This window comes from Schistocerca piceifrons, chromosome 5 (assembly GCF_021461385.2).
Source record: "Schistocerca piceifrons isolate TAMUIC-IGC-003096 chromosome 5, iqSchPice1.1, whole genome shotgun sequence".
Lineage (NCBI taxonomy): Eukaryota > Metazoa > Arthropoda > Insecta > Orthoptera > Acrididae > Schistocerca > Schistocerca piceifrons.
Genome location: NC_060142.1, coordinates 6,429,524 through 6,455,604, shown reverse-complemented (window position 1 = coordinate 6,455,604; position 26,081 = coordinate 6,429,524).

Here is a 26,081-nt window from a genome sequence, read left to right as displayed (position 1 = left end):
GTCACGTTTCAATAGAAACGACAGGATTTAGTTTTGGGATACGAGTAACTCCTTTCCGATGTACTGTTCCCACTTTACTACATCACTCGCTCCCTCACATTGACGAATTAACACAGAAATTGCGTCGCTATGAAATACTATGTGCTCAATGACTTCTCCTCCTAAATCGAGTCACGATTCAATGGAAACGACTGGATTTAGTTTTGGGATACGAGTATCTCCTTTCCGATGCACTGTTCCCACTTTACTACATCCCTCGCTCCCTCACATGAATAATTAACACAGAAATTGCGTCGCTATGAAATACTATGTGCTCAATGACTTCTCCTCCTAAATCGAGTCACGTTTCAATGGAAACGACAGGATTTAGTTTTGGGATACGAGTAACTCCTTTCCGATGCACTATTCATTCCTTACCTCAACGCTCGCTCCCTCACATTGACGAATTAACACAGAAATTGCGGGGCTATGAAATACTATGTGCTCAATGACTTCTCCTCCTAAATCGAGTCACGTTTCAATGGAAACGACAGGATTTAGTTTTGGGATACGAGTAACTCCTTTCCGATGCACTATTCATTCTTTACCTCAACGCTCGCTCCCTCACATAAACGAATTAACACAGAAATTGCGTCGCTATGAAATACTATGGGTTCTATGACTTCTCCTTCTAAATCGTGTAACGTTTCTACGGAAACGACAGGATTGAGTTTTGGGACACGAGTATCTCCTTTCCGATGCACTGTTCCCACTTTACTACATCCCTCGCTCCCTCACATGAATAATTAACACAGAAATGGCGTCGCTATGAAGTACTATGTGCTCAATGACTTCTCCTCCTAAATCGAGTCACGTTTCAATGGAAACCACAGGATATAGTTTTGGGATACGAGTAACTCCTTTCCGATGCACTGTTCCCACTTTACTACATCCCTCGCCCCCTCACATGAATAATTAACACAGAAATTGCGTCGCTATGAAATACTATGTGCTCAATGACTTCTCCTCCTAAATCGAGTCAAGTTTCAATGGAAACGACAGGATTTAGTTTTGGGATACGAGTAACTACTTTCCGATGCACTATTCATTCTTTACCTCAACGCTCGCTCCCTCACATTGACGAATTATCACCGAAATTGCGTCGCTATGAAATATTATGGGTTCTATGACTTCTCCTTCTAAATCGTGTAACGTTTCTATGGAAATGGCAGGATTGAGTTTTGGGACACGAGTATCTCCTTTCCGATGCACTGTTCCCATTTTACTACATCCCTCGCTCCCTCACATGAATAACTAACACAGAAATTGCGTCGCTATGAAATACTATGTGCTCAATGACTTCTCCTCCTAAATCGAGTCACGTTTCAATGGAAACGACAGGATTTAGTTTTGGGATACGAGTAACTTCTTTCCGATGCACTATTCATTCTTTACCTCAACGCTCACTCCCTCACATTGACGAATTAACACAGAAATTGCTTCGCTATGAAATACTATGGGTTCTATGACTTCTCCTTCTAAATCGTGTAACGATTCTATGGAAACGACAGGATTCAGTTTTGGGACACGAGTATCTCATTTCCGATGCACTGTTCCCGCTTTACTACATCCCTCGCACCCACACATGAATAATTAACACAGAAATTGCGTAGCTATGAAATACTATGTGCTCAATGACTTCTCCTCCTAAATCGAGTCACGTTTCAATGGAAACGACAGGATTGAGTTTTGGGACACGAGTATCTCCTTTCCGATGCACTGTTCCCACTTTACTACATCCCTCGCTCCCTCACATGGATAATTAACACAGAAATTGCGTCGCTATGAAATACTATGTGCTCAATGACTTCTCCTCCTAAATCGAGTCACGTATCAATGGTAAAAACAGGATTTAGTTTTGGGATACGAGTTACTCCTTTCCGATGCACTATTCATTCTTTACCTCAACGCTCGCTCCCTCACATTCACGAATTAACACAGAAATTGCGTCGCTATGAAATACTATGTGCTCAATGACATCTCCTCCTAAATCGAGTCACGTATCAATGGAAACGACAGGATTTAGTTTTGGGATACGAGTAACTCCTTTCCGATGCACTATTCATTCTTTACCTCAACGCTCGCTCCCTCACATTGACGAATTAACACAGAAATTGCGTCGCTATGAAATACTATGTGCTCAATGACTTCTCCTCCTAAATCGAGTCACGTTTCAATGGAAACGACAGGATTTAGTTTTGGGATACGAGTATCTCCTTTCTGACGCACTGTTCCCACTTTACTACATCCCTCGCTCCCTCACATTGACGAATTAACACAGAAATTGCGTCGCTATGAAATAGGATGGGTTCTATGACTTCTCCTACTAAATCGTGTAACGTCTCTATGGAAACGACAGGATTGAGTTTTGGGACACGAGTATCTCCTTTCCGATGCACTGTTCCCACTTTACTACATCCCTCGCTCTCTCACATGAATAATTAACACAGAAATTGCGTCGCTATGAAATACTATGTGCTCAATGACTTCTCCTCCTAAATCGAGTCACGTTTCAATGGAAACGACAGGATTTAGTTTTGGGATACGAGTAACTCCTTTCTGATGCACTGTTCCCACTTTACTACATCCCTCGCTCCCTCACATGAATATTTAACACAGAAATTGCGTCGCTATGAAATACTATGTGCTCAATGACTTCTCCTCCTAAATCGAGTCACGTTTCAATGGAAACGACAGGATTTAGTTTTGGGATACGAGTAACTCCTTTCCGATACACTATTCATTCTTTACCTCAACGCTCGCTCCCTCACATTGACGAATTAACACAGAAATTGCGTCGCTATGAAATACTATGGGTTCTATGACTTCTCCTTCTAAATCGTGTAACGTTTCTATTGAAACGACAGGATTTAGTTTTGAGATACGAGTAACTCCTTTCCGATGCACTATTCATTCTTTACCTCAACGCTCGCTCCCTCACATTGACGAATTAACACAGAAATTGCGTCGCTATGAAATACTATGTGCTCAATGACTTCTCCTCCTAAATCGAGTCACGTTTCAATGGAAACGACAGGATTTAGTTTTGGGATTCGAGTATCTCCTTTCCGATGGACTGTTCCCACTTTACTACATCCCTCGCTCCCTCACATGAATAACTAACACAGAAATTGCGTCGCTATGAAATACTATGTGCTCAATGACTTCTCCTCCTAAATCGAGTCACGTTTCAATGGAAACGACAGGATTTAGTTTTGGGATACGAGTAACTCCTTTCCGATGCACTATTCATTCCTTACCTCAACGCTCGCTCCCTCACATTGACGAATTAACACAGAAATTGCGTCGCTATGAAATACGATGGGTTCTATGACTTCTCCTACTAAATCGGGTAACGTTTCTATGGAAACGACAGGATTGAGTTTTGGGACACGAGTATCTCCTTTCCGATGCAGTGTTCCCACTTTACTACATCCCTCGCTCCCTCACATGAAAAATTAACACAGAAATTGCGTCGCTATGAAATACTATGTGCTCAATGACTTCTCCTCCTCCTTATCGAGTCACGTTTCAATGGAAACGACAGGATTTAGTTTTGGGATACGAGTATCTCCTTTCCGATGCACTTTTCCCACTTTACTACATCCCTCGCTCCCTCACATGAATAATTAACACAGAAATTGCGTCGCTATGAAATACAATGTGCTCAATGACTTCTCCTCCTAAATTGAGTCACGTTTCAATGGAAACGACAAGATTTAGTTTTGGGATACGAGTGACTCCTTTCCGATGCACTATTTATTCTTTACCTCAATGCTCGCTCCCTCACATAGACGAATTAACACAGAAATTGCGTCGCTATGAAATACTATGGGTTCTATGACTTCTCCTTCTAAATCGTGTAACGTTTCTATGGAAACGACAGGATTTAGTTTTGGGACACGAGTATCTCCTTTCTGATGCACTGTTCCCACTTTACTACATCCCTCGCTCCCTCACATGAATAATTAACACAGAAATTGCGTCGCTATGAAATACTATGTGCTCAATGACTTCTCCTCCTAAATCAACTCACTTTTCAATGGAAACGCCAGGATATAGTTTTGGTATACGAGTATCTCCTTTCCAATGCAATGTTCCCACTTTACTACATCCCTCGCTCCCTCACATGAATAATTAACAAAGAAATTGCGTCGCTATGAAATGCTATGTGCTCAATGACTTCTCCTCCTAAATCGAGTCACGTTTCAATGGAAACGACAGGATTTAGTTTTGGGATACGAGTAACTCCTTTCCGATGCACTATTCATTCTTTACCTCAACGCTCGCTCCCTCACATTGACGAATTAACACAGATTTTGCGTCGCTATGAAATGCTATGGTTTCTGTGACTTCTCCTTCTAAATCATGTAACGTTTCTATGGAAACGACAGGATTGAGTTTTGGGACACGAGTATCTCCTTTCCGATGCACTGTTCCCACTTTACTACATCCCTCGCTCCCTCACATGAATCATTAACACAGAAATTGCGCCGCTATGATATACTATGTGCTCAATGACTTCTCCTCCTAAATCGAGTCACGTTTCAATGGAAACGACAGGATTTAGTTTTGGGATACGAGTATCTCCTTTCCGATGCACTGTTCCCACTTTACAGCATCCCTCGCTCCCTCACATGAATAATTAACACAGAAATTGCGTCGCTTAGAAATACTATGTGCTCAATGACTTCTCCTCCTAAATCGAGTCACGTTTCAATGGAAACGACGGGATTTAGTTTTGGGATACGAGTAACTCCTTTCCGATGCACTATTCATTCTTTACCTCAACGCTCGCTCCCCCACATTGACGAATTAACATAGAAATTGCGTCGGTATGAAATACTATGGGTTCTATGACTTCTCCTTCTAAATCGTGTAACGTCTATATGGAAACGACAGGATTTAGTTTTGGGACACGAGTATCTCCTTTCCGATGCACTGTTCCCACTTTACTACATCCCTCGCTCCCTCACATGAATAATTAACAAAGAAATTGCGTCGCTATGAAATACTATGTGCTCAATGACTTCTCCTCCTAAATCGAGTCACGTTTCAATGGAAACGACAGGATTTAATTTTGGGATACGAGTAACTCTTTTCTGATGCACTATTCATTCTTTACCTCAACGCCCGCTCCCTCACATTGACGAATTAACACAGAAATTGCGTCGCTGTCAAATACTATGGGTTCTATGACTTCTCCTTCTAAATCGTGTAACGTTACTATGGAAACGACAGGATTGAGTTTTGGGACAAGAGTATCTCCTTTCTGATGCACTGTTCCCACTCTACTACATCCCTCTCTCCCTCACATGAAAAATTAACACAGAATTTGCGACGCTATGATATACTATGTGCTCAATGACTTCTCCTCCTAAATCGAGTCACGTTTCAATGGAAACGACAGGATTTAGTTTTGGGATACGAGTAATTCCTTTCCGATGCACTGGTCCCACTATACTACATCCCTCGCTCCCTCACATGAATAATTAACACAGAAATTGCGTCGCTATGAAATACTATGTGCTCAATGACTTCTCCTCCTAAATCGAGTCACGTTTCAATGGAAACGGCAGGATTTAGTTTTGGGACACGAGTATCTCCTTTCCGATGCACTGTTCCCACTTTACTACATCCCTCGCTCCCTCACATGAATAATTAACACAGAAATTGCGTCGCTATGAAATACTATGTGCTCAATGACTTCTCCTCCTAAATCGAGTCACGTTTCAATTGAAACGACAGGATTTAGTTTTGAGATACGAGTAACTCCTTTCCGATGCACTATTCATTCTTTACCTCAACGCTCGCTCCCTCACATTGACGAATTAACACAGAAATTGCGTCGCTATGAAATACTATGTGCTCAATGACTTCTCCTCCTAAATCGAGTCACGTTTCAATGGAAACGTCAGGATTTAGTTTTGGGATACGGGTATCTCCTTTCCGATGCACTGTTCCCACTTTACTACATCCCTCGCTCCCTCACATGAATAATTAACACAGAAAAAGCGTCACTATGAAATACTATGTGCTCAATGACTTCTCCTCCTAAATCGAGTCACGTTTCAATAGAAACGACAGGATTTAGTTTTGGGATACGAGTAACTCCTTTCCGATGCACTATTCATTCTTTACCTCAACGCTCGCTCCCTCACATTGACGAATTAACATAGAAATTGCGTCGGTATGAAATACTATGGGTTCTATGACTTCTCCTTCTAAATCGTGTAACGTTTCTATGGAAACGACAGGATTTAGTTTTGGGACATGAGTATCTCCTATCCGATGCACTGTTCCCACTTTACTACATACCTCGCTCCCTCACATGAATAATTAACACAGAAATTGCGTCGCTATGAAATACTATGTGCTCAATGACTTCTCCTCCTAAATCGAGTCACGTTTCAATGGAAACGACGGGATTTAGTTTTGGGATACGAGTAACTCCTTTCTGATGCACTATTGATTCTTTACCTCAACGCTCACTCCCTCACATTGACGAATTAACACAGAAATTGCGTCGCTGTGAAATACTATGGGTTCTATGACTTACCCTTCTAAATCGTGTAACGTTTCTATGGAAACGACAGGATTGAGTTTTGGGACACGAGTATCTCCTTTTCGATGCACTGTTCCCACTTTACTACATCCCTCGCTCCCTCACATGAAAAATTAACACAGAATTTGCGTCGCTATGAAATACTATGTGCTCAATGACTTCTCCTCCTGAATCGAGTCACGTTTCAATGGAAACGACAGGATTTAGTTTTGGGATACGAGTAATTCCCTTCCGATGCACTGTTCCCACTTTACTACATCCCTCGCTCCCTCACATGAATGATTAACACAGAAATTGCGTCGCTATGAAATACTATGTGCTCAATGACATCTCCTCCTAAATCGAGTCACGTTTCTATGGAAACGACAGGATTTAGTTTTGGGACACGAGTATCTCCTTTCCGATGCACTGTTCCCACTTTACTACATCCCTCGCTCCCTCACATGAATAATTAACACAGAAATTGCGTCGCTATGAAATACTATGTGCTCAATGACTTCTCCTCCTAAATTGAGTCACGTTTCAATGGAAACGACAGGATTTAGTTTTGGGATACGAGTAACTCCTTTCCGATGCACTATTCATTCTTTACCTCAACGCTCGCTCCCTCACATTGACGAATTAACACAGAAATTGTGTCGCTATGAAATACTATGGGTTCTATGACTTCTCCTTCTAAATCGTGTAACGTTTCTATGGAAACGACAGGATTTAGTTTTGGGACACGAGTATCTCCTTTCCGATGCACTGTTCCCACTTTACTACATCCCTCGCTCCCTCACATTAATAATTAACACAGAAATTGCGGCGCTATGAAATACTATGTGCTCAATGACTTCTCCTCCTAAATCAAGTCACGTTTCAATGGAAACGACAGGATTTAGTTTTGGGATACGAGTAATTCCTTTCCGATGCACTGTTCCCACTTTACTACATCCCTCGCTCCCTCACATGAATAATTAACACAGAAATTGTGTCGCTATGAAATACTATGTGCTCAATGACTTCTTCTCCTAAATCGATTCACGTTTCTATGGAAACGACTGGATTTAGTTTTGGTATACGAGTATCTCCTTTCCGATGCATTGTTCCCACTTTACTACATCCCTCGCTCCCTCACATGAATAATTAACACAGAAATTGCGTCGCTATGAATTACTATGTGCTCAATGACTTCTCCTCATGAATCGAGTCACGTTTCAATGGAAACGTCAGGATTTAGTTTTGGGATACGAGTAACTCCTTTCCGATGCACTATTCATTCTTTACCTCAACGCTCGCTCCCTCACATTGACGAATTAACACAGAAATTGCGTCGCTATGAAATACTATGGGTTCTATGACTTCTCCTTCTAAATCGTGTAACGTTTCTATGGAAACGACAGGATTTAGTTTTGGGACACGAGTATCTCCTTTCCGATGCACTGTTCCCACTTTACTACATCCCTCGCTCCCTCACATGAATAATTAACACAGAAATTGCGTCGCTATGAAATACTATGTGCTCAATGACTTCTCGTCCTAAATCGAGTGACGTTTCAATGGAAACGACAGGATTTAGTTTTGGGATACGAGTAGTTCCTTTCTGATGCACTGTTCCCACTTTACTACATCCCTCGCTCCCTCACATGATTAATTAACACAGAAATTGCGTCGCTAAGAAATACTATGTGCTCAATGACTTCTCCTCCTAAATCGAGTCACGTTTCTATGGAAACGACAGGATTTAGTTTTGGGACACGAGTATCTCCTTTCCGATGCACTGTTCCCACTTTACTACATCCCTCGCTCCCTCACATGAATAATTAACACAGGCATTGCGTCGCTATGAAATACTATGTGTTCAATGACTTCTCCTCCTAAATCGAGTCACGTTTCAATGGAAACGACAGGATTTAGTTTTGGGATACGAGTAACTCCTTTCCGATGCACTATTCATTCTTTACCTCACCTCTCGCTCCCTCACATTGACGAATTAACACAGAAATTTCGTCGCTATGAAATACTATGGGTTCTATGACTTCTCCTTCTAAATCGTGTAACGTTTCTTTGGAAACGACAGGATTCAGTTTTGGGACACGAGTATCTCCTTTCCGATGCACTGTTCCCACTTTACTACATCCCTCGCTCCTTCACATGAATAATTAACACAGAAATTGAGTCGCTATAAAATACTATGTGCTCAATGACTTCTCCTCCTAAATCAAGTCACGTTTCAATGGAAACGACAGGATATAGTTTTGGGATACGAGTAATTCCTTTCCGATGCACTGTTCCCACTTTACTACATCCTTCGCGCCCTCACATGAATAATTAACACAGAAATTGCGTCGCAATGAAATACTATGTGCTCAATGACTTCTCCTCCAAAATCGAGTCACGTTTCAATGGAGACGCCAGGATTTAGTTTTGGTATACGAGTATCTCCTTTCCGATGCACTGTTCCCACTTTACTACATCCCTCGCTCCCTCACATGAATAAATAACACAGAAATTGCGTCGCTATGAAATACTATGTGCTCAATGACTTCTCCTCCAAAATCGAGTCACGTTTCAATGGAAACGCCAGGATTTAGATTTGGTATACGAGTATCTGCTTTCCGATGCACTGTTCCCACTTTACTACATCCCTCGCTCCCTCACATGAATAATTAACACAGAAATTGCGTCGCTATGAATTACTATGTGCTAAATGACTTCTCCTCCTAAATCGAGTCACGTTTCAATGGAATCGACTGGATTTAGTTTTGGGAACGAGTAACTCCTTTCCGATGCACTATTCATTCTTTACCTCAACGCTCGCTCCCTCACATTGACGAATTAACACAGAAATTGCGTCGATATGAAATACTATGGGTTCTATGACTTCTCCTTCTAAATCGTGTAACGTTTCTATGGAAACGACAGGATTGAGTTTTGGGACACGAGTATCTCCTTTCCGATGCACTGTTCCCACTTTACTACATCCCTCGCTCCCTCACTTGAATAATTAACACAGAAATTGCGTCGCTATGAAATACTATGTGCTCAATGACTTCTCCTCCTAAATCGAGTCACGTTTCAATGGAAACGACAGGATTTAGTTTTGGGATATGAGTAACTCCTTTCCGATGCACTATTTATTCTTTACCTCAACGCTCGCTCCCTCACATTGACGAATCAACACATAAATTGCGTCGCTATGAAATACTATGGGTTCTATGACTTCTCCTTCTAAATCGTGTAACGTTTCAATGGAAACGACATGATTTAGTTTTGGGACACGAGTATCTCCTTTCCGATGCACTGTTACCACTTTACTACATCCCTCGCTCCCTCACATGAATAATTAACACAGAAATTGCGTCGCTATGAAATACTATGTGCTCAATGACTTCTCCTCCTAAATCGAGTCACGTTTCAATGGAAACGACAGGATTTAGTTTTGGGATACGAGTAACTCCTTTCCGATGCACTATTCTTTCTTTGCCTCAACGCTCGCTCCCTCACATTGACGAATCAACACAGAAATTGCGTCGCTATGAAATACTATGGGTTCTATGACTTCTCCTTCTAAATCGTGTAACGTTTCTATGGAAACGACGGGACTGAGTTTTGGGACACCAGTATCTCCTTTCCGATGCACTGTTCCCACTTTACTACATCCCACGCTCCCTCACATGAATAATTAACACAGAAATTGCGTCGCTATGAAATACTATGTGCTCAATGACTTCTCCCCCTAAATCGAGTCACGTTTCAATGGAAACGACAGGATTTAGTTTTGGTAAACGGGTAGCTCCTTTCCGATGCACTGTTCCAACTTTACTACATCCCTCGCTCCCTCACATGAATAATTAAAACAGAAATTGCGTCGCTATGAATTACTATGTGCTCAATGACTTCTTCTCCTAAATCGAGTCACGTTTCAATGGAAACGACAGGATTTAGCTTTGGGATACGAGTAATTCCTTTCCGATGCACTGTTCCCACTTTACTACATCCCTCACTCCCTCACATGAATAATTAACACAGAAATTGAGTCGCTATGAAATACTATGTGCTCAATGGCTTCTCCTCCTAAATCGAGTCACGTTTCAATGGAAACGACAGGATTTAGATTTCGGATACGAGTAACTCCTTTCCGATGCACTATTCAATCTTTACCTCAACGCTCGCTCCCTCACATTGACGAATTAACACAGAAATTGCGTCGCTATGAAATACTATGGGTTCTATGACTTCTCCTTCTAAATCGTGTAACGTTTCTATGGAAACGACAGGATTTAGTTTTGGGACACGAGTATCTCCTTTCCGATGCACTGTTCCCACTTTACTACACCCCTCGCTCCCTCACATGAATAATTAACACAGAAATTGCGTCGCTATGAAATACTGTGTGCTCAATGACTGCTCCTCCTAAATCGAGTCACGTTTCAATGGAAATGACAGGATTTAGTTTTGGGATACGGGTATCGCCTTTCCGATGCACTGTTCCCACTTTACTACATCCCTCGCTCCCTCACGCGAATAATTAACACAGAAATTGCGTCGCTATGAAATACTATGTGCTCAATGACTTCTCCTCCTAAATCGAGTCACGTTTCAATGGAAACGCCAGGATTTAGTTTTGGGATACGAGTATCTCCTTTCCGATGCACTGTTCCCACTTTACTACATCCCTCGCTCCCTCACATGAATAATTAACACAGAAATTGTGTCGCTATGAAATACTATGTGCTCAATGATTTCTCCTCCTAAATCGAGTCACGTTTCAATGGAAACGACAGGATTTAGTTTTGGGATACGAGTATCTTCTTTCCGATGCACTGTTCCCACTTTACTACATCCCTCGCTCCCTCACATGAATAATTAACACAGAAATTGCGTCGCTATGAAATACTGTGTGCTCAATGACTTCTCCTCCTAAACTGAGTCACGTTTCAATGGAAACGACAGGATTTAGTTTTGGGATACGAGTAACTCCTTTCCGATGCACTATTCATTCTTTACCTCAACGCTCACTCCCTCACATTGACGAATTAACACAGAAATTGCGTCGGTATGTAATACTATGGGTTCTATGACTTCTCCTTCTAAATCATGTAACGTTTCTATGGAAACGACAGTATTTAGTTTTGGGACACGAGTATCTCCTTTCCGATGCACTGTTCCCACTTTACTACATCCCTCGCTCCCTCACGTGAATAATTAACACAGAAATTGCGTCGCTATGAAATACTATGTGCTCAATGATTTCTCCTCCTAAATCGAGTCACGTTTCAATGGAAACGACAGTATTTAGTTTTGGGATACGAGTAATTCCTTTCCGATGCACTGTTCCCACTTTACTACTTCCCTCGCTCCCTCACATGAATAATTAACACAGAAATTGCGTCGCTATGAAATACTATGTGCTCAATGACTTCTCCTCCTAAATCTAGTCACGTTTCTATGGAAACGACAGGATTTAGTTTTGGGACACGAGTATCTCCTTTCCGATGCACTGTTCCCACTTTACTACACCCTTCGCTCCCTCACATGAATAATTAACACAGAAATTGCGTCGCTATGAAATACTATGTGCTCAATGACTTCTCCTCCTAAATCGAGTCACGTTTCTATGGAAACGACAGGATTTAGTTTTGGGACACGAGTATCTCCTTTCCGATGCACTGTTCCCACTTTACTACATCCCTCTCTCCCTCACATGAATAATTAACACAGAAATTGAGTCGCTATGAAATACTATGTGCTCAATGGCTTCTTCTCCTAAATCGAGTCACGTCTCAATGGAAACGACAGGATTTAGTTTTCGGATACGAGTAACTCCATTCCGATGCACTATTCATTCTTTACCTCATCGCTCGCTCCCTCACATTGACGAATTAACACAGAAATTGCGTCGCTATGAAATACTATGGGTTCTATGACTTCTCCTTCTAAATCGTGTAACGTTTCTATGGAAACGACAGGATTTAGTTTTGGGACACGTGTATCTCCTTTCCGAAGCACTGTTCCCACTTTACTACATACCTCGCTCCCTCACATGAATAATTAACACAGAAATTGCGTCGATATGAAATACTATATGCTCAATGACTTCTTTTCCTAATTCGAGTCACTTTTCAATGGAAAAGACAGGATTTAGTTTTGGGATACGAGTAATTCCTTTCCGATGCACTGTTCCCACTTTACTACATCCCTCGCTCCCTCACATGAATAATTAACACAGAAATTGCGTCGCTATGAAATTCTATGTGCTCAATGACTTCTCCTCCTAAATCGAGTCACGTTTCTATGGAAACGACAGGATCTAGTTTTGGGACACGAGTATCTCCTTTCCGATGCACTGTTCCCACTTTACTACATCCCTCGCTCCCTTACATGAATAATTAACACAGAAATTGCGTCGCTATGAAATACAATGTGCTCAATGACTTCTCCTCCTAAATCGAGTCACTTTTCAATGGAAACGACAGGATTTAGTTTTGAGATACGAGTAACTCCTTTCCGATGCCCTATTCATTCTTTACCTCAACGCTCGCTCCCTCACATTTACGAATTAACACAGAAATTGCGTCGCTATGAAATACTATGGGTTCTATGACTTCCCCTTCTAAATCGTGTAACGTTTCTATGGAAACGACAGGATTGAGTTTTGGGACACGAGTATCTCCTTTCCGATGCACTGTTCCCACTTTACTACATCCCTCGCTCCCTCAAATGAATAATTAACACAGAAATTGCGACGCTATGAAATATTATGTGCTCAATGACTTCTCCTCCTAAATCGCGTCACGTTTCTATGGAAACGACAAGATTTAGTTTTGGGACACGAGTATCTCCTTTCCGATGCACTGTTCCCACTTTACTACATCCCTCGCTCCCTCACATGAATAATTGACACAGAAATTGCGTCGCTATGAAATACTATGTGCTCAATGACTTCTCCTCCTAAATCGAGTCACGTTTCAATGGAAACGACAGGATTTAGTTTTGGGATACGAGTAATTCCTTTCCGATGCACTGTTCCCACTTTACTACATCCCTCGCTCCCTCACATGAATAATTAACACAGAAATTGCGTCGCTATGAAATACTATGTGCTCAATGACTTCTCCTCCTAAATCGAGTCACGTTTCAATGGAAACGACAGGATTTAGTTTTGGGATACGAGTAACTCCTTTCCGATGCACTGTTCCCACTTTACTACATCCCTCGCTCCCTCACTTGAATAATTAACACAGAAATTGCGTCGCTATGAAATACTATGTGCTCAATGACTTCTCCTCCTAAAGCGTGTCACGTTTCAATGGAAACGACAGGATTTAGTTTTGGGATACGAGTAAATAATTTCCGATGCACTGTTCCCACTTTACTACATCCCTCGCTCCCTCACATGAATAATTAACACAGAAATTGCGTCGCTATGAAATACTATGTGCTCAATGACTTCTCCTCCTAAGACGAGTCACGTTTCAATGGAAACGACAGGATTTAGTTTTGGGATACGAGTAATTCCTTTCCGACGCACTGTTCCGACATTACTACATCCCTCGCTCCCTCACATGCACAATTAACACAGAAATTGCGTCGCTATGAAATACTATGTGCTCAATGACTTCTCCTCCTAAATCGACTCACAATTCTATGGAAACCACATTATTTAGTTTTGGGACACGAGTATCTCCTTTCCGATGCACTGTTCCCACATTACTACATCGCTCGCTCCCTCACATGAATAATTAACACAGAAATAGCGTCGCTATGAAATACTATGTGCTCAATGACTTCTCCTCCTAAATCGAGTCACATTTCAATGGAAACGAAAGGATTTAGTTTTGGGATACGAGTAACTCCTTTCCGATGCAATATTCATTCTTTACCTCAACGCTCACTCCCTCACATTGACGAATTAACACAGAAATTGCGTCGGTATGTAATACTATGTGTTCTATGACTTCTCCTTCTAAATCATGTAACGTTTCTATGGAAACGACAGGATTTAGTTTTGGGACACGAGTATCTCCTTTCCGATGCACTGTTCCCACTTTACTACATCCCTCGCTCCCTCACATGAATAATTAACACAGCAATTGCGTCGCTATGAAATACTATGTGCTCAATGACTTCTCCTCCTAAATCGAGTCACGTTTCAATGGAAAAGACAGGATTTAGTTTTGGGATACGAGTAACTCCTTTCTGATGCACTATTCATTCTTTACCTCAACGGTCGCTCCCTCACATTGACGAATTAACACAGAAATTGCGTCGCTGTGAAATACTATGTGTTCTATGACTTCTCCTTCTAAATCGTGTAACGTTTCTACGGAAACGACAGGATTGAGTTTTGGGACACGAGTATCTCCTTTCTGATGCACTGTTCCCACTTAACTACATCCCTCGCTATCTCACATGAAAAATTAACACAGAATTTGCGTCGCTATGAAATACTATGTGCTCAATGACTTCTCCTCCTAAATCGAGTCACGTTTCAATGGAAACGACAGTATTTAGTTTTGGGATACGAGTAATTCCTTTCCGATGCACTCTTCCCACTTTACTACTTCCCTCGCTCCCTCACATGAATAATTAACACAGAAATTGCGTCGCTATGAAATACTATGTGCTCAATGACTTCTCCTCCTAATTCGAGTCACGTTTCTATGGAAACGACAGGATTTAGTTTTGGGACACGAGTATCTCCTTTCCGATGCACTGTTCCCACTTTACTACATCCTTCGCTCCCTCACATGAATCATTAACACAGAAATTGCGTCGCTATGAAATACTATGTGCTCAATGACTTCTCCTCCTAAATCGAGTCACGTTTCTATGGAAACGACAGGATTTAGTTTTGGGACACGAGTATCTCCTTTCCGATGCACTGTTCCCACTTTACTACATCCCTCACTTCCTCACATGAATAATTAACACAGAAATTGAGTCGCTATGAAATACTATGTGCTCAATGGCTTCTTCTCCTAAATCGAGTCACGTCTCAATGGAAACGACAGGATTTAGTTTTCGGATACGAGTAACTCATTTCCGATGCACTATTCATTCTTTACCTCATCGCTCGCTACCTCACATTGACGAATTAACACAGAAATTGCGTCGCTATGAAATACTATGGGTTCTATGACTTCCCCTTCTAAATCGTGTAACGTTTCTATGGAAACGACAGGATTGAGTTTTGGGACACAAGTATCTCCATTCCATTGCACTGTTCCCACTTTACTACATCCCTCGCTCCCTCAAATGAATAATTAACACAGAAATTGCGACGCTATGAAATATTATGTGCTGAATGACTTCTCCTCCTAAATCGCGTCACGTTTCTATGGAAACGACAAGATTTAGTTTTGGGACACGAGTATCTCCTTTCCGATGCACTGTTCCCACAATACTACATCCCTCGCTCCCTCACATGAATAATTGACACAGAAATTGCGTCGCTATGAAATACTATGTGCTCAATGACTTCTCCTCCAAAATCGAGTAACGTTTCAATGGAAACGACAGGATTTAGTTTTGGGATACGAGTAATTCCTTTCCGATGCACTGTTCCCACTTTACTACATCCCTCGCTCCCTCACATGAACAATTAACACAGAAATTGCGTCGCTATGATATACTATGTGCTCAATGACTTCTCCTCCTAAATCGAGTCTCGTTTCAATGGAAACGACAGGATTTAGTTTTGGGATACGAGTAACTCCTTTCCGATGCACTGTTCGCACTTTACTACATCCCTCGCTCCCTCACTTGAATAATTAACACAGAAATTGCGTCGCTATGAAATACTATGTGCTCAATGACTTCTCCTCCTAAAGCGTGTCACGTTTCAATGGAAACGACAGGATTTAGTTTTGGGATACGAGTAATTAATTTCTGATGCACTGTTCCCACTTTACTACATCCCTCGCTCCCTCACATGAATAATTAACACAGAAATTGCGTCGCTGTGAAATACTATGTGCTCAATGACTTCTCCTCCTAAGACGAGTCACGTTTCAATGGAAACGACAGGATTTAGTTTTGGGATACGAGTAATTCCTTTCCGATGCACTGTTCCGACATTACTACATCCCTCGCTCCCTCACTTGCGTAATTAACACAGAAATTGCGTCGCTATGAAATACTATGTGCTCAATGACTTCTCCTCCTAAATCGAGTCACAATTCTATGGAAACCACAGGATTTAGTTTTGGGACACGAGTATCTCCTTTCCGATGCACTGTTCCCACATTACTACATCCCTCGCTCCCTCACATGAATAATTAACACAGAAATAGCGTCGCTATGAAATACTATGTGCTCAATGACTTCTCCTCCTAAATCGAGTCACATTTCAATGGAAACGAAAGAATTTAGTTTTGGGATACGAGTAACTCCTTTCCGATGCACTATTCATTCTTTACCTCAACGCTCGCTCCCTCACACTGACGAATTAACACAGAAATATCGTCGCTATGAAATACTATGGCTTCTATGACTTCTCCTTCTAAATCGTGTAACGTTTCTATGGAAACGACAGGATTGAGTTTTGGAACACGAGTATCTCCTTTCCGATGCACTGTTCCCACTTTACTACATCCCTCGCTCCCTCACATGAATAATTAACACAGAAATTGCGTCGCTATGAAATACTATGTGCTCAATGACTTCTCCTCCTAAATCGAGTCACGTTTCAATGGAAACGACAGGATTTAGTTTTGGCATACGAGTATTTCCTTTCCGATGCACTGTTCCCACTTTACTACATCCCTCGCTCCCTCACAAGAATAATTAACACAGAAATTGCGTCGCTATGAAATACAATGTGCTCAATGACTTCTCCTCCTAAATCGAGTCACGTTTCAATGGAAACGCCAGGATTTACTTTTGGGATACGAGTATCTCCTTTCCGATGCACTGTTCCCACTTTACTACATCCCTCGCTCCCTCACATGAATAATTAACACAGAAATTGCGTCGCTATGAAATACTATGTGCTCAATGACTTCTCCTCCTAAATCGAGTCACGTTTCAATGGAAACGACAGGATTTAGTTTTGGGATACGAGTAATTCCTTTCCGATGCACTGTTCCGACATTACTACATCCCTCGCTCCCTCACATGCATAATTAACACAGAAATTGCGTCGCTATGAAATACTATGTGCTCAATGACTTCTCCTCCTAAATCGAGTCACGTTTCAATGGAAACGACAGGATTTAGTTTTGGCATACGAGTATCTCCTTTCCGATGCACTGTTCCCACTTTACTACATCCCTCGCTCCCTCACATGAATAATTAACACAGAAATTGCGTCGCTATGAAATACTATGTGCTCAATGACTTCTCCTCCTAATTCGAGTCACGTTTCAATGGAAACGACACGATTTAGTTTTGGGATATGAGTAACTCCTTTTCGATGCACTGTTCATTCTTTACCTCAACGCTCGCTCCCTCACATTGACGAATTAACACAGAAATTGCGTCGCTATGAAATACTATTGGTTCTATGACTTCTCCTTCTAAATCGTGTAACGTTTCTATGGAAACGACAGGATTGGGTTTTCGGACACGAGTATCTCCTTTCCGAAGCACTATTCCCACTTTACTACATCCCTCGCTCCCTCACATGAAGAATTAACGCAGAAATTGCGTCGCTATGAAATTTTATGTGCTCAATGACTTCTCCTCCTAAATCGAGTCACGTTTCAATGGAAACGACAGGATTTAGTTTTGGGATACGAGTATCTCCTTTCCGATGCACTGTTCCCACTTTACTACGTCCCTCGCTCCCTCACATGAATAATTAACACAGAAATTGCGTCGCTATGAAATACTATGTGCTCAATGACTTCTCCTCCTAAATCGAGTAACGTTTCAATGGAAACGAAAGGATTTAGTTTTCGGATACGAGTAACTCCTTTCCGATGCACTATTCATTCTTTACCTCAACGCTCGCTCCCTCACATTGACGAATTAACACAGAAATTGCGTCGCTATGAAATACTATGGGTTCTATGACTTCTCCTTCTAAATCGTGTAACGTTTCTATGGAAACGACACGATTGACTTTTGGGACACGAGTATCTCCTTTCCGATGCACTGTTCCCACTTTACTACATCCCTCGCTCCCTCACATGAATAATTAACACAGAAATGGCGTCGCTATGGAATACTCTGTGCTCAATGACTTCTCCTCAAAAATCGAGTCACGTTTCAATGGAAACGACAGGATTTAGTTTCGGGATACGAGTAACTCCTTTCCGATGCACTATTCATTCTTTACCTCAACGCTCCCTCCCTCACATTGACGAATTAACACAGAAATTGCGTCGCTATTAAATATTATGGGTTCTATGACTTCTCCTCCTAAATCGAGTCACGTTTCAATGGAAACGACAGGTTTTATTTTTGGGATACGAGTAATTCCTTTCCGATGCACTGTTCCCACATTACTACATCCCTCGCTCCCTCACATGAATAATTAACACAGAAATTGCGTCGCTATGAAATACTATATGCTCAATGACTTCTCCTCCAAAATCGAGTCACGTTTCAATGGAAACGACAGGATTTAGTTTTGGGATACGAGTAATTCCTTTCCGATGCACTGTTCCCACTTTACTACATCCCTCGCTCCCTCACATGAATAATTAACACAGATATTGCGTCGCTATGAAATGGTATGTGCTCAATGACTTCTCCTCCTAAATCGAGTCACGTTTCAATGGAAACGACAGGATTTAGTTTGGGATACGAGTATTTCCTTTCCGATGCACTGTTCCCACTTTACTACATCCCTCGCTCCCTTACATGGATAATTAACACAGAAATTGCGACGCTATGAAATACTATGTGCTCAATGACTTCTCCTCCTAAATCGAGTCACGTTTCAATGGAAACGACAGGATTTAGTTTTGGGATACGAGTATTTCCTTTCCGATGCACTGTTCCCACTTTACTACATACCTCGCTCCCTCACATGAATAATTAACACAGAAATGGCGACGCTACGAAATACTATGTGCTCAATGACTTCTCCTCCTAAATCGAGTCACGTTTCTATGGAAACGACAGGATTTAGTTTTGGGATACGAGTAATTCCTTTCCGATGCACTGTTCCCACTTTACTACATCCCTCGCTCCCTCACATGAATAAATAACACAGAAATTGCGTCGCTATGAAATACTATGTGCTCAATGACTTCTCCTCCTAAATCGAGTCACGTTTCAATGGAAACGCCAGGATTTACTTTTGGGATACGAGTATCTCCTTTCCGATGCACTGTTCCCACTTTACTACATCCCTCGCTCCCTCACATGAATAATTAACAAAGAAATTGCGTCGCTATGAAATACTATGTGCTCAATGACTTCTCCTCCTAAATCGAGTCACAATTCTATGGAAACCACAGGATTTAGTTTTGGGACACGAGTATCTCCTTTCCGATGCACTGTTCCCACATTACTACATCCCTCGCTCCCTCACATGAATAATTAACACAGAAATAGCGTCGCTATGAAATACTATGTGCTCAATGACTTCTCCTCCTAAATCGAGTCACATTTCAATGGAAACGAAAGAATTTAGTTTTGGGATACGAGTAACTCCTTTCCGATGCACTATTCATTCTTTACCTCAACGCTCGCTCCCTCACACTGACGAATTAACACAGAAATATCGTCGCTATGAAATACTATGGCTTCTATGACTTCTCCTTCTAAATCGTGTAACGTTTCTATGGAAACGACAGGATTGAGTTTTGGAACACGAGTATCTCCTTTCCGATGCACTGTTCCCACTTTACTACATCCCTCGCTCCCTCACATGAATAATTAACACAGAAATTGCGTCGCTATGAAATACTATGTGCTCAATGACTTCTCCTCCTAAATCGAGTCACGTTTCAATGGAAACGACAGGATTTAGTTTTGGCATACGAGTATTTCCTTTCCGATGCACTGTTCCCACTTTACTACATCCCTCGCTCCCTCACAAGAATAATTAACACAGAAATTGCGTCGCTATGAAATACAATGTGCTCAATGACTTCTCCTCCTAAATCGAGTCACGTTTCAATGGAAACGCCAGGATTTACTTTTGGGATACGAGTATCTCCTTTCCGATGCACTGTTCCCACTTTACTACATCCCTCGCTCCCTCACATGAATAATTAACACAGAAATTGCGTCGCTATGAAATACTATGTGCTCAATGACTTCTCCTCCTAAATCGAGTCACGTTTCAATGGAAACGACAGGATTTAGTTTTGGGATACGAGTAATTCCTTTCCGATGCACTGTTCCGACATTACTACATCCCTCGCTCCCTCACATGCATAATTAACACAGAAATTGCGTCGCTATGAAATACTATGTGCTCAATGACTTCTCCTCCTAAATCGAGTCACGTTTCAATGGAAACGACAGGATTTAGTTTTGGCATACGAGTATCTCCTTTCCGATGCACTGTTCCCACTTTACTACATCCCTCGCTCCCTCACATGAATAATTAACACAGAAATTGCGTCGCTATGAAATACTATGTGCTCAATGACTTCTCCTCCTAATTCGAGTCACGTTTCAATGGAAACGACACGATTTAGTTTTGGGATACGAGTAACTCCTTTTCGATGCACTGTTCATTCTTTACCTCAACGCTCGCTCCCTCACATTGACGAATTAACACAGAAATTGCGTCGCTATGAAATACTATTGGTTCTATGACTTCTCCTTCTAAATCGTGTAACGTTTCTATGGAAACGACAGGATTGGGTTTTCGGACACGAGTATCTCCTTTCCGAAGCACTATTCCCACTTTACTACATCCCTCGCTCCCTCACATGAATAATTAACGCAGAAATTGCGTCGCTATGAAATTTTATGTGCTCAAAGACTTCTCCTCCTAAATCGAGTCACGTTTCAATGGAAACGACAGGATTTAGTTTTGGGATACGAGTATCTCCTTTCCGATGCACTGTTCCCACTTTACTACGTCCCTCGCTCCCTCACATGAATAATTAACACAGAAATTGCGTCGCTATGAAATACTATGTGCTCAATGACTTCTCCTCCTAAATCGAGTAACGTTTCAATGGAAACGACAGGATTTAGTTGTGGGATACGAGTATCTCCTTTCCGATGCACTGTTCCCACTTTACCACATCCCTCGCTCCCTCACATGAATAATTAACACAGAAATTGCGTCGCTATGAAATACTATGTGCTCGATGACTTCTGCTCCTAAATCGAGTCACGTTTCAATGGAAACGAAAGGATTTAGTTTTCGGATACGAGTAACTCCTTTCCGATGCACTATTCATTCTTTACCTCAACGCTCGCTCCCTCACATTGACGAATTAACACAGAAATTGCGTCGCTATGAAATACTATGGGTTCTATGACTTCTCCTTCTAAATCGTGTAACGTTTCTATGGAAACGACACGATTGACTTTTGGGACACGAGTATCTCCTTTCCGATGCACTGTTCCCACTTTACTACATCCCTCGCTCCCTCACATGAATAATTAACACAGAAATGGCGTCGCTATGGAATACTCTGTGCTCAATGACTTCTCCTCAAAAATCGAGTCACGTTTCAATGGAAACGACAGGATTTAGTTTCGGGATACGAGTAACTCCTTTCCGATGCACTATTCATTCTTTACCTCAACGCTCCCTCCCTCACATTGACGAATTAACACAGAAATTGCGTCGCTATTAAATATTATGGGTTCTATGACTTCTCCTCCTAAATCGAGTCACGTTTCAATGGAAACGACAGGTTTTATTTTTGGGATACGAGTAATTCCTTTCCGATGCACTGTTCCCACATTACTACATCCCTCGCTCCCTCACATGAATAATTAACACAGAAATTGCGTCGCTATGAAATACTATATGCTCAATGACTTCTCCTCCAAAATCGAGTCACGTTTCAATGGAAACGACAGGATTTAGTTTTGGGATACGAGTAATTCCTTTCCGATGCACTGTTCCCACTTTACTACATCCCTCGCTCCCTCACATGAATAATTAACACAGATATTGCGTCGCTATGAAATGGTATGTGCTCAATGACTTCTCCTCCTAAATCGAGTCACGTTTCAATGGAAACGACAGGATTTAGTTTTGGGATACCAGTATTTCCTTTCCGATGCACTGTTCCCACTTTACTACATCCCTCGCTCCCTCACATGGATAATTAACACAGAAATTGCGACGCTATGAAATACTATGTGCTCAATGACTTCTCCTCCTAAATCGAAACACGTTTCAATGGAAACGACAGGATTTAGTTTTGGGATACGAGTATTTCCTTTCCGATGCACTGTTCCCACTTTACTACATACCTCGCTCCCTCACATGAATAATTAACACAGAAATGGCGACGCTACGAAATACTATGTGCTCAATGACTTCTCCTCCTAAATCGAGTCACGTTTCTATGGAAACGACAGGATTTAGTTTTGGGATACGAGTAATTCCTTTCCGATGCACTGTTCCCACTTTACTACATCCCTCGCTCCCTCACATGAATAAATAACACAGAAATTGCGTCGCTATGAAATACTATGTGCTCAATGACTTCTCCTCCTAAATCGAGTCACGTTTCAATGGAAACGACAGGATTTAGTTTTGGGATACTAGTAATTCCTTTCCGATGCACTGTTCCCACTTTACTACATCCCTCGCTCCCTCACATGACTAATTAACACAGAAATTGCGACGCTATGAAATACTATGTGCTCAATGACTTCTCCTCCTAAATCGGGTCACGTTTCAATGGAAACGACAGGATTTAGTTTTGGGATACGAGTAACTCCTTTCCGATGCACTATTCATTCTTTACCTCAACGCTCGCTCCCTCACATTGACGAATTGACACAGAAATTGCGTCGCTATTAAATATTACGGGTTCTATGACTTCTCCTCCTAAATCGAGTCACGTTTCAATGGAAACGACAGGATTTAGTTTTGGGATACGAGTAATTCCTTTCCGAAGCACTGTTCGCACTTTACTACATCCCTCGCTCCCTCACATGAATAATTAACACAGAAATTGCGTCGCTATGAAATACTATGTGCTCAATGACTTCTCCTCCAAAATCGAGTCACGTTTCAATGGAAACGACAGGATTTAGTTTTGGGATACGAGTAATTCCTTTCCGATGCACTGTTCCCACTTTACTACATCCCGCGCTCCCTCACATGAATAATTAACACAGAAATTGCGTCGCTATGAAATACTATGTGCTCAATGACTTCTCCTCCTAAAGCGAGTCACGTTTCAATGGAAACGACAGGATTTAGTTTTGGGATACGAGTAATTCCTTTCCGATGCACTGTTCCCACTTTACTACATCCCTCGCTCCCTCACATGAATAATTAACAAAGAAATTGCGACGCTATGAAATACTATGTGTTCAATGACTTCTCCTCCTAAATCGAGTCACGTATCAATGGGAACGACAGGATTTTGCTTTGGGATACGAGTAATTCCTTTCCGATGCACTGTTCCCACGTTACTACATCCCTCGCTCCCTCACATGAATAATTAACACAGAATCGGCGACGCTACGAAATACTATGTGCTCAATGACTTCTCCTCCTAAATCGAGTCACGTTTCAATGGAAACGACAGGATTTAGTTTTCGGATACGAGTAATTCCTTCCCGATGCACTGTTCCCACTTTACTACATCCCTCGCTCCCTCACATGAATAAATAACACAGAAATTGCGTCGCTATGAAATACTATGTGCTCAATGACTTCTCCTCCTAAATCGAGTCACGTTTCAATGGAAACGACAGGATTTAGTTTTGGGATACGAGTAATTCCTTTCCGATGCACTGATCCCACTTTACTACATCCCTCGCTCCCTCACATGACTAATTAACACAGAAATTGCGACGCTATGAAATATTATGTGCTCAATGACTTCTCCTCCTAAATCGAGTCACGTTTCAATGGAAACGACAGGATTTAGTTTTGGGATACGTGTAATTCCTTTTCGATGCACTGTTCCCACTTTACTACATCCCTCGCTCCCTCACATGAATAATTAACACAGAAATTGCGTCGCTATGAAATACTACGTGCTCAATGACTTCTCCTCCTAAATCGAGTCACGTTTCAATGGAATCGACAGGATTTAGCTTTGGGATACGAGTAATTCCTTTCCGATGCACTGTTCCCACTTTACTACATCCCTCGCTCCCTCACATGAATAATTAACACAGAAATTGCGTCTCTATGAAATACTATGTGTTCAATGAGTTCTACTCCTAAATCGAGTCACGTTTCAATGGAATCGCCAGGATTTAGTTTTGGGATACGAGTAATTCCTTTCCGATGCACTGTTCCCCTTTACTACATCCCTCGCTCCCTCACATGAATAATAAACACAGAAATTGCGTCGCTATGAAATGCTATGTGCTCAATGACTTCTCCTCCTAAATCGAGTCACGTTTTAATGGAAACGACAGGATTTAGTTTTGGGATACGAGTAATTCCTTTCCGATGTACTGTTCCCACTTTACTACATCCCTCGCTCCCTCACATGAATAATTAACACAGAAATTTCGTCGCTATGAAATACTACGTGCTCAATGACTTCTCCTCCTAAATCGAGTCACGTTTCAATGGAAACGACAGGGTTTAGTTTTGGGATACGAGTAATTCCTTTCCGATGCACTGTTCCCACATTACTACATCCCTCGCTCCCTCACATGAATAATTAACACAGAAATAGCGTCGCTATGAAATACTATGTGCTCAATGACTTCTCCTCCTAAATCGAGTCACATTTCAATGGAAACGAAAGGATTTAGTTTTGGGATACGAGTAACTCCTTTCCGATGCACTATTCATTCTTTACCTCAACGCTCGCTCCCTCACACTGACGAATTAACACAGAAATTTCGTCGCTATGAAATACTATGGCTTCTATGACTTCTCCTTCTAAATCGTGTAACGTTTCTATGGAAACGACAGGATTGAGTTTTGGAACACGAGTATCTCCTTTCCGATGCACTGTTCCCACTTTACTACATCCCTCGCTCCCTCACATGAATCATTAACACAGAAATTGCGTCGCTATGAAATACTATGTGCTCAATGACTTCTCCTCCTAAATCGAGTCACGTTTCAATGGAAACGACAGGATTTAGTTTTGGCATACGAGTATCTCCTTTCCGATGCACTGTTCCGACTTTACTACATCCCTCGCTCCCTCACAAGAATAATTAACACAGAAATTGCGTCGCTATGAAATACAATGTGCTCAATGACTTCTCCTCCTAAATCGAGTCACGTTTCAATGGAAACGCCAGGATTTACTTTTGGGATACGAGTATCTCCTTTCCGATGCACTGTTCCCACTTAACTACATCCCTCGCTCCCTCATATGAATAATTAACACAGAAATTGCGTCGCTTTGAAATACTATGAGCTCAATGACTTCTCCTCCTAAATCGAGTCACGTTTCAATGG